Source organism: Herpailurus yagouaroundi, unplaced genomic scaffold (assembly GCF_014898765.1).
Source record: "Herpailurus yagouaroundi ecotype Mexico unplaced genomic scaffold, PumYag 67793, whole genome shotgun sequence".
Classification (NCBI taxonomy): domain Eukaryota; kingdom Metazoa; phylum Chordata; class Mammalia; order Carnivora; family Felidae; genus Herpailurus; species Herpailurus yagouaroundi.
In genome coordinates this window covers 9,020,362-9,035,135 of record NW_024420586.1, presented here as the reverse complement: position 1 = coordinate 9,035,135, position 14,774 = coordinate 9,020,362, and the positions used below count along the sequence as shown (strand labels likewise).

The 14,774-nt window shown below is 41.0% G+C and overlaps 1 long non-coding RNA gene across 1 annotated transcript in view; it reads left to right on the top strand.

Annotated features, from left to right (window-relative positions):
- Positions 1-14,373, top strand: part of LOC121025907 (uncharacterized) — a 17,476-nt gene extending 3,103 nt beyond the window's left edge. Inside the window, exon 3 of the long non-coding RNA XR_005788186.1 lies at positions 14,286-14,373. This is a non-coding gene — a long non-coding RNA (uncharacterized LOC121025907). The remainder of the gene's footprint in view (positions 1-14,285) is intronic.
- The last annotated feature ends 401 nt before the right edge of the window (positions 14,374-14,774 follow it).

Genomic DNA, 14,774 nt, shown 5'->3' with positions numbered 1-14,774 from the left:
GGGCAGAGAGAGAGGGAGACACAGAATCGGAAACAGGCTCCAGGCTCTGAGCCATCAGCCCAGAGCCTGACGCGGGGCTCGAACTCACGGACCGCGAGATCGTGACCTGGCTGAAGTCGGACGCTTAACCGACTGCGCCACCCAGGCGCCCCTAAAATAAATTTTAACAACTTGAAACAAAGAAAGAAAAGGCTGTAACTAGAAGAAAATTAGGAAAGGAAAAAATTTCACAAGTAAATGCACACATCTAAAGGGAGGAGATTAATCACAAAACCAGTGTGGAGATTAATACACAAAAGCAGAACAAATAAGTATTAGCTTAAATACATCAGTCATGAGATTCACAAAACAAAAGTATGTAATGTATGACATTATGTACATAAAATAGGAAAGGGGAGTAAATATTTAGTGCTTTTAAAATGGGTTCAAACTTAGTCACCATCAACTTAATATAAAGTGCGATATGCAATGCATAAGAGGTTATATATGAATCTAATGGTAACCACAAATCAAAATCCTATATAGATACATACAGGGAAAAAAAGAAAAAAGGAATCCATGCCTAACACTAAAGAAAACCATCAAACCATATGGGAAGAGAGCAAAAGAGAAGAAAGGAACAGAGAGGAACTACAAAAAACGCAACAAAAAATATGCTGTAAAACAAGTAACAAAATGGCAATACATAATCGATAATTACTTTATTCAAAAAAAATGTTTCTTGGGGCGCCTGGGTGGCTCAGTCGGTTGAGCATCCGACTTCGGCTCAGGTCATGATTTCACGGTCCGTGAGTTCGAGCCCCGCGTCGGGCCCTGTGCTGACAGCTCGGAGCCCGGAGCCTGCTTCAGATTCTGTGTCTCCCTCTCTCTCTGCCCCTCCCCTGCTCACACTCTTGTCTCGCTCTCAAAAATAAATAAAGATTAAAAAAATTGTTTTCATGTGTTTATTTTGAGAGAATGTGTGAGCAGGGGAGGGGTAGACAGAGAGAGAGGGAGAGATTCCCAAGTAGGCTCCACAGTGTCAGTGCAGGGCCCAAGGTGGGTTATGATCTGAGCCAAAATCAAGAGTTAGATGCCTAATAGACTGAGACATCCGGGCACCCCAATCAATAATTACTTTCTATTTGAGGGGACTAAGTGCTCCAAGAGAAAGACACAGGGTCACATGGATAAAAAACAAGACCCATCTATATGCTGCCTACAAGACACTCCCATGAGACCTAAACAGACATGCAGACTGAAAGGGAAAAGATAGGACAACATTTACCATGTAAATGAAAGCAAAAAACAAAAACAAAAACAAAAACAAAAACCAAAAACCAAAAACCAAACCAAAATAAAAACTGGGGAAGCAATACTTGTATCAGAAAAAAACATATTTAAAATTTTTTTGAAATGTTTTCTCTATTTTTTTTTTAATTTTTTTTCAACGTTTATTTATTTTTGGGACAGAGAGAGACAGAGCATGAACGGGGGAGGGGCAGAGAGAGAGGGAGACACAGAATCGGAAACAGGCTCCGGGCTCTGAGCCATCAGCCCAGAGCCCGACGCGGGGCTCGAACTCACGGACCGTGAGATCGCGACCTGGCTGAAGTCGGACGCTTAACCGACTGCACCACCCAGGCGCCCCTGTTTTCTCTATTTTTGAGAGAGAGACAAAGACAGAGCATGAGTTTATTTCACTTTTGAGAGAGAGAGAGACAAAATGTGAGCAGGGGAAGGGCAGAGAGAGAGGTAGACACAGAATATGAAGAAGGAGGCTCCAGACTCCCAGCTGTCAGCACAGAGCCTGATCCAGGGCTTGAACCCATGAACCGTGAGATCATGACCTCAGCCGAAGTCGGAAGCTTAACCGACTGAGCCACCCGGACACCCCAGAAAAAACAAATTTTAAGACAAAGTCTATAGCAACACAAAAAGGCACTACACGATGATAAAGGGAAAATCCAACAAGAAGATATAATAATGGTCATTATTTAGGCATCCAAGATGGGAGTACCTAAATACATAAAGCAACTATTAACTGGCTAAAGGGAGAACGTGACAGTAATACAGTAAAAGCAGAGGACTTTAACACCCCACTTACATCCATGGATAGATTATCGCAAAAGAACATCAATAATGAAAACAGTGGCTTTGAATAACACATTACACCAGATGAATCTAACAGATATATACAGATATTCCCTCTAAATACAGCAGAATACACATTCTTTTCACAAACATTTACCAGAATGGATCCCATGTTGGCCGCAACGCAGGTCTCAACAAATTCAAGAAATCTTATTATGCACCTCTTCCGACCACCATGATATGAAACTCTAACCTGTAAGGAGACGCATCACGAGAAAAGAATACTCAAAATGATAAATGAGAAGGTGGATGAATAGAATTATAAATAAAAGGGTAGAAATAACAACCAACCTAACAGAAGTACAAAGAATTTGAAGAGACTACTACAAAGAATGATAGGCCAATGAGTTGGACAACCTAAAATAAATAGGAAAATTCCTAGGACCATAAAATACCCCACGAGTCAATTAGGAAGAGACAGACAAGGGGAACACATGGATTATTAGTAATGACATTGAATCAGTAATCAAAAACAACTCCCAACCAACAAAAGTCCAGGACCAGATGGCTTCCCAGGTGAATTCTACAAAACATGCAAAACAGAAAACAAAAACAAAAACAAGCAAACAAACAAAACATTCTTCTCCAACTATTCCAAGAAACAGAAAAGGAAGTAAAACTTCCAAATTCATCGTAGGAGACATTACCATGATAGCAAAACCAAACAAAGACTATAAAAAAAAAGTAACTACAGGACGTTATCTCTGATGAACATAGACACTTAAGTCCTTAACAACTTATTAGTAAATTGAATTCAAGAATACATTTTTTTTTAAATCACTCACCACGCCTGGGGCGCCTGGGGCGCCTGGGGGGCTCAGTCGGTTGAGCGTCCGACTTCAGCCAGGTCACGATCTCGCGGTCGTGAGTTCGAGCCCCGCGTCGGGCTCTGGGCTGATGGCTCAGAGCCTGGAGCCTGTTTCCGATTCTGTGTCTCCCTCTCTCTCTGCCCCTCCCCCGTTCATGCTCTGTCTCTCTCTGTCCCAAAAAATAAATAAATGTTGAAAAAAAAAATTAAAAAAAAAAAAAATAAATAAAAATAAATCACTCACCACGACTAAGCAGCACTTATTCCTAGTATGTAAGAGTGGTTCAATATTCACACATCAACATGATGTATCTCATTGACCAGAGAATAAAACCCTATGATCATCTCGACAGAAACAGCAAAACACAGTGCCTATTCCTGGTAAAAACTCTGACAGTAGGTTAGAGGGAACACTCCTCAACCGAGTAAAGGCCATAAATGTCAAACCCACAGCTAATATCACTCTTAATGGTGAAAAAGAGCGTTTTACCTAAAATCAGGAAGAAACAAGGGTGCCCACTCTCACTGGTTTTTTCAATATAGTACAAGTCCTACCCATAGCAATCAGACAGGAATTAACAGGCATCCAAATGGGTAAGAAAGAAGTCAAACTGTCACTATGTACAAATAACCTGAAGTATATAGTAATATAGAGATCAACGTAATAATAGATCAATACTAGTATATAGTATATAGAATATACTAATATGGACAAAACCCGAGTGACTCCCCGAAAAAACTAGTTCTGATATAGGACTTCAGTGAAGTCACAGGACACAAAATACATAATATGTTGCATTTCTATACATAAATAACAAAGTATCAGAAAGAGAAAATAGGAAAACAAACCCATTTACAGGTACATTAAAAAGAGTAAAACATCTAGGAATAAACTTCACCAAGAAGGTGAAAGCCCTGTACTCTGAAAACTGTCAAAAAAAATTGATGAAAGAAATTGAAGGCAACACAAACACGTGTAGATATCCCACGCCCTTATATTTGAAGAATTACTATCAGTAAACTGTCCATACTTCTTAGGGCAATCTACACACTCAACACAATGCCTAGCAAAATAACAACAGCATTTTTCACAGAACCACAACAACTAGTCCAAAAATTTGTACGGAACCACTAAAGACCCAAAGGAATCTTGAGAAAGAAGAACAAAACAGGACCCATCACAATTCCAGATTGCATCATATTCTACAAGGCTATAGTCGTCAGAAGAATATGGGACCAGAACAAAAAGAGAAACAGAGGTTAATGGAAAAGCACACAGAACCCCGAAACGAACACATGCTTATAAGGTCAATTAACCTATGACAAGGGAGACAAGAAAATACAATGGGAAAAGAGGGTGCTCTTCAAGAGCTGGTGCTTTAAAAACAAATGCATACAAAAGCTACATGAAAAAGAATGAAAATGGGCCTCTTTCTTACACCATACACCAAAATAACCTCAAAATTGATTAAAGGCTAAAAATGTGGGACCTGAAACTATAGAACTCCTAGAAGAAAACATGACATGAGCCATACAAACATTTTTCTAGATATGTGTCCTCAGGAAAGGTAAACCAAAGCAAAAATTAAGTATTGGGACTACATCAACATAAAAAGCTTTTGCACAGTGAAGGGAACGTTGGACAAAACAAAAAGGCAACCTACTGAATGAGAAAAGATATTTGTAAATGAAACACTTGGTACGAGATTAAAATCTAAAATATATCAAGAACTTACACAACTTAACATCCAAAACCCCAATAATCTAATTAAAAAGTAAGCAGAGGACCTGACGAGCCATTTGTCCAAGGAAGACATCCAGAAGGCCAACAGGCCCATCAAAGAATGCTCAACATCACTAATCATCAGGGAAAGGCAAATCAAAACCACAGTGAGATAGCACCTCATACTTGTCAGAATGGCTAGAATCACAAAGACAAGAAATGACGACCACTGGTGATGACGTGCGGACAAAGCGAACCTTCGAGCACTGTTAGTGGGAATGTAAATTGGAACTGTGGAAAACAGCACGGATGTTCCTCAAACAATTAAAATTAGCAATACCATATGACCTGGTTATTCCACTACTGGGTTTTTACCCAAAGAAAATGAAAACGCTCATTTGAAAAGACATATGCACCCTTATGTTCACTGCAGCATTATTTACAATGGTCAAGATACGGAAGCAACCATGTGTCCATCAACAGATGAGTGAAGAAGATGTGGTACATACGTACATTGCAATACTCTTCAGTTATAAAAAAACGAGATCTTGCCATTTGTGAGAACATGGACGGACCTAGAGGGTACAATGCTACGTGAAATGAGCTCTACAGAGAAAGATATATTCTGCATGATCTCACTCACATGTGGCAAGTATTAAAACAAAGAAACATCGGGGCGCCTGGGTGGCGCAGTCGGTTAAGCGTCCGACTTCAGCCAGGTCACGATCTCGCGGTCCGGGAGTTCGAGCCCCGCGTCAGGCTCTGGGCTGATGGCTCGGAGCCTGGAGCCTGTTTCCGATTCTGTGTCTCCCTCTCTCTCTGCCCCTCCCCCGTTCATGCTCTGTCTCTCTCTGTCCCAAAAATAAATAAAAACTTTGAAAAAAAAATTAAAAAAAAAAAAAAAAAAAAAAAAAAAACAAAGAAACAACCCAAACAACAGACTCTTGAATATAGATAAGCAACCGGTGGTTGCCAGAGGGGAGACAGACATGAGTTGCACCAAATGGATGAAGGAGAATGAGAGGCAGTTTACAAACTTCTAGTTATGAAATAAGTCAATCATGGAGATGCAAAGTACAGTATAGGGAATAGAGTTACTAGGATTGTTTGGCGAGAGATGGGGTATACACCTAGCATGGTGAGCAATGAGTAACGTATACAATTGTTGATTCATTATGCTATATACTTGAAACTAGCAAACTACTGCGTGTTAATTATACTTAAATAAAATACACACACACACACGCACACGCACACATCATAAAAAACGAGAGAAGCAAAGAAGAAGAAAAATTAAAAAAAAAAAAAAAAGCGCACCTGGCTGGCTTAATCGGTAGAACATGCAACCCTTGATCTCAAGGTTGGGAGTTCAAGACCCACAGTGGGTGCAGAGATTACTTAAAAATAAAATCTACAGGGGCACCTAAGTGGCTCGGTTGGTTAAACGTCCAGCTTCAGGTCACGTCATGATCTAGCAGTCTGTGAGTTCGAGCCCCGCGTCGGGCTCTGTGCTGACAGCTCGGAGCCTGGAGCCTGCTTCGGATTCTGTGTCTCCCTCTCTCTGCCGCTACCCCACTCACGCCTCTGTCTCTTTCTCTCACAAGTAAGTAAACACTAAAAAAAAGTAAAAAAAAAAAAAATCTAAGAACAGTTCAATTTAAAAGACCTAAAGACCAAAAAAGTGGGAAAGAAAGGGAAAAACAGTTGTGTTCCGACAAAGTACTGATGAGGCTACAGATGTAACATTTGACAATTATGAGCCATATTAATACTGATTTCCTTGACCCAGGAACTTGTCAAGAGGAGCAACTATCAACTACTTTTCAGAATGGTCAGAACATTTCTCTTCTATTTATAATATACAATAGGTACCATAACCAAATGGTACCATAACCATAACATCATCCAAATGTTACAGAAAAGTCGAGAATAGAACATTGTCTTCTCCACCGCTGGCCCTCACCTGTGTACCTCTCCCCAGTGACAACTTGCTACCAGTTTTGGAAGGGGCTTTAGATTTTAGAAGGACTAAAGTAAAAGAACATGAATGATCCATGAATCAGGTCTATAGTTTTCGATCAACAAATTAATGACATGCCTGCTCTTGGGATGACTCCTGCTTTGTACGATACTTTTGGGGTGCCTGTCTGGCTCAGTCAGTGGACCATGGGGCTTTTGATCTCAGGGTTGTGAGTTCAAGCCCCTTGTTGGATGTGGAGATTACACAAAAATATTATCTTTAAAACCAAACAGCTTATAACTTAAAGAGTAACAACAATAGCTTGATAGTAGAGAAACCCATCAGACAGTGACTTAAGTGATCCAAGTTAACATCAACAGGAAAAGGTCTACCTGGCATGAGGTGGCTCCTGATAAGAAAACATCACTCACATGGTATTCTTGCCACAACCGTACGACTCAAATCATCAAGAATTATCAGAGCAACCCAGCATTATGAGACTTTCTGCAAAATAATGGTCACAAAATATTAATGTTATGAAAGACAAAAGAACCAGAAGAACCATTCTATATGGAATAGAAATGGTAACTTGGGGCACCTGGATGGCTCCGTCAATTGAGTGTCCAACTCTTGATTTAGGCTCAGGTCATGATCCCAGGGTTGTGGGATCAAGCCCTGTGTCGGGCTCTGCTCTGAGTGTGGAGCCTGCTTGGGATTTTCTCTCTCTCTCTCTCTCTCTCTCTCTCTCTCTCTCTCTCTCTCTGTCTCTCTCTCCCCTGCCCCGCCCCGCCCCACCCCACCCCCTGTTCCTCTCCCCTGCTCCCTCTCTAAAATAAAAAATAAATAATAAAAATTTAAAAAGAGAGACATTGCAACTCAATGTACTGTGTAAGATCTCGAATTTGCTCCCAGACCGGGAAAGTTTGCCATAAAAACATTATGATGAAAACTGTTAACACTTGAGTATGGAACATGAGTTATCTAATAATATATCAAATCATTTCCCAAATTTTGAAAATTATACTGTCTTTTGTAAGAAGACATCCAATTCTTATGAAATATATACTTGAAGTATTTAGTGGTAAAAAAGAGGGTATCATTCATGTCTTTTCAGATTTTTTCAGAACAAAAATGATGGACAGATGTGTGTGTATACCTATGAGAATGATAATGCAGATGAAGAAAAGGATTTGGAACTTTGAAATCACATCCTTGTAAGAAGTGATCCTCCCCAAATCTTCCAGAATAGGAGTTCTGAGTCGTTGAACAAGCACACTTCTTTAGCTTCTCACCATCAGGACTCCATTAAAATGGTAATAAAGGGGTTAAAAAGGTACAAACCCCCGAAACACTCAATCAACAGAAGGGGGGTTACTGAGGGACAAGAGTTGACAACAAATACCGGTAGGTAGTTAAGAGGACTGACGACAGCAGTTGGGAGGAACCTGCAGCCTACAGTCTATGAGGGGGCAGGTGACCTGTCCACCAAGTGTAGAAGACATCTTGGGTTCAGTCTTGAGGTCCTGGAGATGACAGGAGGGAGAAGCGCAACGGAAAACCATCATATCCCTGCCATCTCCACCCAAACGTCAGCTCAAAAAACTGCTTGTGACCACGTGTTTCATCGTCCAGCAACAAACAGCAATAAAATGGAGAATTTTTCTCTAAAAAAGGGGAACCATCTGGAGCTACTGGTAGCTTCCTGCCAACTCACACTGACAGACAGATAATAAGCCCTGTGCCCCGTCAGCCCTAGAACAGCCCCAACAAACAAGGATCACCAGGCAGTTGAATAAGCCTGCAACTCAAAACAAAGAGAAATCACGAACTCCAGCAAAAAACCAAAGATAATTCAGGGATAAAAGCAAGCTTACCGAAACAATCTCATTATTTCTCTAAGAGAAAAAGGAATGGAAATTGTATTCATGAAGCCAAAACATGATGCTGTAACATCACGGAATAACTACCAATAGTACACCTTTGAAATTAAAAGACACGATTACGAAAATAGTAAGCATCTATATAAAAGCTGTAGTTGAAGACCTCTCCCAAAGGTGCAGCTCAACAGAAGGACAGGGAAAATAGGAGAAAAACTAAGACATCTATAGACTCAATTCAGGAGGCTCAATCTCCAAATACTGAGTTCCAGAGAGATAATGGAGATACGGAGGGAGAAACTTATCACAGAAAAGACACTAGAACATTCCTAGAGTTTTAGGAAAATACTAGAGTTGACTCCGTGATATTCAAGATACACAGCAAAAGACTTGCACCACTCACAATGAACTTCCCCAATGAGGAGACTCTTGGACACCTGGGGGGCTCAGTGGGTGGAGCATGCAACTCTTCATCTCCGGGTTCTGAGTTCCAGGCCCACATTGGGCATAGAGATCACCTTAAATACAGTAATAGGAAGACCCAAAAAGCTTTCAGGAAGAATAGACCCATCGCTTTAAAAAAAAAATAACCATCGGCCTGGTTTGAGAATTCTCCACGTTAATACCTCATGGGTTTTCATCCTGAATTTTGAGTAAAGGTGAGCTCCAAATGAAAATTAATAGTGGAAGAAAAGAACAAAGACATTTCTGGTCAAAGCCACGATGCAACGGTTTACCTTTTCCACACCCTTTAAGAAATTTCTGGAGAACATGCTCTGGCAAAATGAGGGGGTAAACGAGAAGAGGAGGAGCAGGAGGAGAAATGCTAGCTAGGAATTAGACGGTTCATCGTAACAGAGCAATCAAAGAAGCCCCTGGAAGAAAGGTACGTTGAGGCAACCAGTTCAGATTCCAACAGTCTCAACTGTGAACACCAGGCTCCAGGAGCGAAGTGTTCTCGTTTCTTAGAAACTCCAGGAGGTAACGCATTAATATCCAATGTGGTTTTACAGTTAAAAAAGCCATAGCAATGTGAACACTACTGATGCTTAGCTGGGAGAATCAACCCGGAGACAAAGTCAGAAGGAGTGCATGGTGGGTAGAGGAAAGGGTGTAAATGTTCTCAATCTGGTCAGCGTGCAAGTGCATGGACATGAGCAGGGAGGTGGAGTAGTGATGAACAGAAAGCGGGCATTAGCACTGATGTCCCAATCCTAGCAAGTGGAGAGACAAAGGGTACCAGCTATGTTGGTGATCTATGCAGAACTCTATACACAGGATTAAAATTTTCAGAGACAACGAGGAAGTTAAATAGTAATCGGACTGTATCGGGAGGAGAGGGGAGAAGAGGTATAGGTGTGAATGAGTGAAATCTTCATCTATGGAAAAGGAAAGTCACCAGTTATTATCAAAAGTTGGTAGGTGAAGAATTTATATCAACATACGATTTACAAACGTGACACAGGACAGACAAACAGTTATGAGTGTTTACCTCTGGGCACAAGATGGGTGCTTTTCCGTAGTCATCCTTCTGGATCATCTGAACCATGGGTATGGATTTTTTTAAATGTACTTTTGAATGTCCCAAACACTAACTCGTCTTCTCTCTCTGCCCTGTTCCTTTCACAGGGACATTCATAGCTTCATAGCAGCTTTGTGCTCTTTCTCAGCGACTGATCCCTCTGCCAAACTGCCTGCTCAAAGTGATTTTTAAGTTGAGAATGACATGGTCACAGGCCTTATCTCCCTTGACCTTGTGATGTGAACCACTTCTCCTTGCCCTCCCTTGGGCTGGCCTTTAGGACCTCCCTGGTTTCCTTCTACTATCGATGATTTGCCAAGTCTCCTTCCTAGATGCTTCCTACCCTGCCCACCATATTCATGTTGGTAACACCGGGTTTAACCACTGGCCCTGTTTTTTGCCTTTAAAAAAAAAAAAATTTAAATGTTTATGTATTGAGAGAGAGAGACAGAGCATGAGTGGGGGAGGGGCAGAGAGAGACGGAGACACAGAATCGGAAACAGGCTCCAGGCTCTGAGCCGTCAGCCCAGAGCCCGATGCGGGGCTCAAACCCAAGGACCACGAGAACACGACCTGAGCCAAGGTCAGACGGTCAACTGACTGAGGCACCCAAGTGCCCCTCTTTCCCCCCCGCTTTTGGTTTTCCCCTTGGATAAATCCACGCACTGCCCTCAACTGTCATTCGGGCACTGAAGAATCCTATCTCCCTTCCTCTCTCTTCTTGAACTTCCTCTTAAACGTCAGGACAGTTTTCAACTTCCTATTGAAACTGCTACATCTAAACACCCAATCAATACCTCAAACTCAACACATTCAAAAGTGAAAGATATCAAAACTTATGGGGTGGAGCTAACCCAGGGATTAGAGGGAAGTTTATAGCTATAAATACCTATATTAAAAAATAATAAAGACGTCGAATCAATAACCTAATTTTCCACCTAAAGACACTGGAAAAAGAAACTAAATCCAAAGCAAACAGAAGGAAGGAAATAATTACAACTGGAATAGAATTAAATGTTTTTTATTTATTTTTGAAGGAGAGACAGACAGAGCATGAGCAGGGGAGGAGCAGAGAGAGAGGGAGACATAGAATTTGAAGCAGGCTCCAGGCTCTAAGCTGTCAACACAGAGCCCGATGCGGGGCTCGAACTCACGAGCTGTGAGATCATGACCTGAGCTGAAGTCAGGCACTCAACTGCCTGAGCCACCCAGGCACCCCAACAACTGGAGTAGAATTAAATGAAATGGAGAATAGAAAAACAATGAAGTAAAACCACTGAAAAGTTAGTTATTTGAAAAGATGAGCAAGGGGAGCCTGGGTGGCTCGGTTGGGCGTCCGACTTCGGCTCAGAACACGGTCTCATGGTCCAGGAGTTCGAGCCCCACAATGGGCTCTGTGCTGACAGCTCAGAGCCTGGAGCCTGCTTCCGATTCTGTGTCTCCCTCCCTCTCTCTGACCGTCCCCCGTTCATGCTCTGTCTCTCTCTCTCAAAAATAAACATTAGGGGCACCTGGGTGGCGCAGTCGGTTAAGCGTCCGACTTCAGCCAGGTCACGATCTCCCGGTCCGTGAGTTCGAGCCCCGCGTTGGGCTCTGGGCTGATGGCTCAGAGCCTGGAGCCTGTTTCTGATTCTGTGTCTCCCTCTCTCTCTGCTCCTCCCCCGTTCGTGCTCTGTCTCTCTCTGTCCCAAAAATAAATAAACGTTGAAAAAAAAATTAAAAAAAAAATTAAAAAATAATAAATAAAATAAAAACATTTACCAGAATGACCAGAATAAAGAGATGAAGAGAATTCAAATCACTCCATCAGAATTAAAGAGGGGCCAACACTACCGAAATTAGAGAATTAAAAATGGTTATAAAGGAATATTATGAACAACTATAAGCCAATCAATTAAGTAACTTACATGAAATGGACAAATTCCTAGAGAAACACTAACTACTGAAACTGACTCAAAAATATATAAAAGCTTAACAGAAGTATAAGAAGAAATTCAATTATTAATTAAAAACTTCTCACAAAGAAAATTCCAGGTCCAGATGGCTTCATTAGAGAATTCTACACTGAACATATAAAGAATTATTACCAATCCTTCACAGTGTTTTCTAAAAACGAGAATAGAAAACAACACTGTCAACTCATGCTATGAAACCACTATTACTCTGACATCAAAGCTGGACAAAAATACCACAAGAAAACTATAGATCAAGACCCTTTATGAATACGGACACAAAAGCCCTCAACAAAATACTAACAAACTGAATCCAACAATATATAGAAATGATTACAGCCTACAACCAAGTGGGACCTATCCCAGGAACGTACGATTGATTTAACAACTGAAAATCAATGTAATACATCATATTATTAGTACAAATGACAAAAACCACATGATGATCTCAATGGATGCAGAAAAAGCAGCTGGCAAAATCCAACAGAGCTTTGTGATAACACCAGTCAATAAAATAAAAATAGACGGGAACTTCCTCATTGTGATAAAGGACACTTGTGGAAAACCCATAGCTAATATTATACTTAATGGTGGCAGACTAGAAGCTTTCCACCTAAGACCAGGAACAAGACAAGGATTCCCACTCACCTCTTCTATTCGGCATTGTACTTGAGGTTCTACCCAGGGTACATAGGCAACAAAAAGAAATAAAAGGCATCTATATTACAAAGGAAAAAGGAAAACCGTAACTATAGACAACATGATCTTGTATACAGAAAATCGTAAGGAATCCAAGAAAAAAACGATTACAGGTCATAAAGGAGTTCAGCAGTGTTGCAAGATAAGACATCAACGTTGGAAATCCATCGCATTTCTAGACACTAGCAATGTGCCATATGAAAACCCAAGTAAGGAAACAACTCCATCTATAATTGCATCAAGAATAAGAAAAGTCTTTTTTATTTTTATTTTTTTATTTATTTATTTTTTTCAACGTTTTTATTTATTTATGGGACAGACAGAGACAGAGCATGAACGGGGGAGGGGCAGAGAGAGAGGGAGACACAGAATCGGAAACAGGCTCCAGGCTCCGAGCCGTGAGCCCAGAGCCTGACGCGGGGCTCGAACTCCCGGACCGCGAGATCGTGACCTGGCTGAAGTCGGACGCTTAACCGACTGCGCCACCCAGGCGCCCCAGAAAAGTCTTTTTTAAATTGTTTCTTTATTTCTGAGATAAAGAGTATAAGCAGGGGAGGAGCAGAGAGAGAGAAAGCGACAGAAAGACAGAGTCTGAAGCAGGCTCCAGGCTCTGAGCGGTCAAGACAGAGACCAACACAGGGCTCAAACCCACAAACCGTGAGATCATGACCTGAGCTGAAGTCGGCCACTCAACCAACTAAACCATCCAGGCACCTAGAAAAAGAAGACAAGTCTTAGGAATAAAATTAAACAAGTCTAAGACCTGTACATTGAAATCTTAAGAACATGGTTGAACGAAGTCATAAATCTAAGTAAGTGGACAGACATCCCACTGTGTATGGATGTGAAGACTTAATATTGGTAACATGGCAATACTCCTCAAGATGATCTACACGTTCCATGCCATACTATCAGAATCACAGCTGATTTCTTTGCAGAAATTGACAACCTGATCCTAAAATCCTTATGGAAATAAATGCAGCTTACCAGAAGCCAACACAATCTTGAAAAGAACAGCAACGTTGGAGGATTAATACTTCCAATTTTTGCAGCTTACCACAGAGCTGTAGTATCGTAATGTCATTAACATAGACATGTAGATAGATCAGTGGATTAAAATTGAGAGTCAAGAAATAAACTCTCATGTTTACGGTCAAATGATTTTCAACAACAGTACCAAGACAATTCAATGGAGGGTCTTTTCAATAAATGGTGTTAAGAAGAAAATTCAACCCGTTCCTTATGACATACACAAAAACTAACTCAGAATGGATCTTAGACCTAAATGTAAGAAACTCCTTGAACTCTTAAAAGAAAACATAGGAGTAAATCTTCCACCTTTGGATTAGGCCACTGTTTCTTTTTTTTATATATTAAATATAATTTATTGATAAATTGGTTTCCATATAATACCCAGAGTTCATCCCAACAGGTGCCCTCCTCAATGCCCATCAACCACTTTCCCCTCTCTTCCACCCCCCCCCCCACCAAGCCTCAGTTTGTTCTCAGTATTTAAGAGTCTCTTATGGTTTGCTTCCTTCCCTCTCTAATGTTTTTTTCCCCCTCCCCTCCCCCATGGTCTTCTGTTAAGTTTCTCAGGATCCACATGAGTGAAAACATATGTATCTGTCTTTCTCTGTATGACTTAGTTCACTTAGCATAATATCCTCCAGTTCCATCCATGTTGCTACAAATGGCCAGATTTCATTCTTTCTCATTGCCAAGTAGTATTCCGTTGTGTATATAAACCACATCTTCTTTATCCATTCGTCAGTTGATGGACATTTAGGCTCTTTCCATAATTTGGCTATTGTTGAAAGCTCTGCTATAAACATTGGGGTACAAGTGCCCCTATGCATCAGCACTCCTGTATCCCTTGGGTAACTTCCTAGCAGTGCTATTGCTGGGTCATAGGGTAGATCTACTTTTCATTTTTTGAGGAACCTCCACACTGTTTTCCAGAACGTAGGCCACTATTTCTAGATACAACACCAAAAGCATTAGCATCAAAAGAAAAATAGATCAATTGGATGCCTCAAAAATCATTAACTTCATTTTCTTGATGGTATTGCTTATAACACAAAGGAGACTCTAGACAAA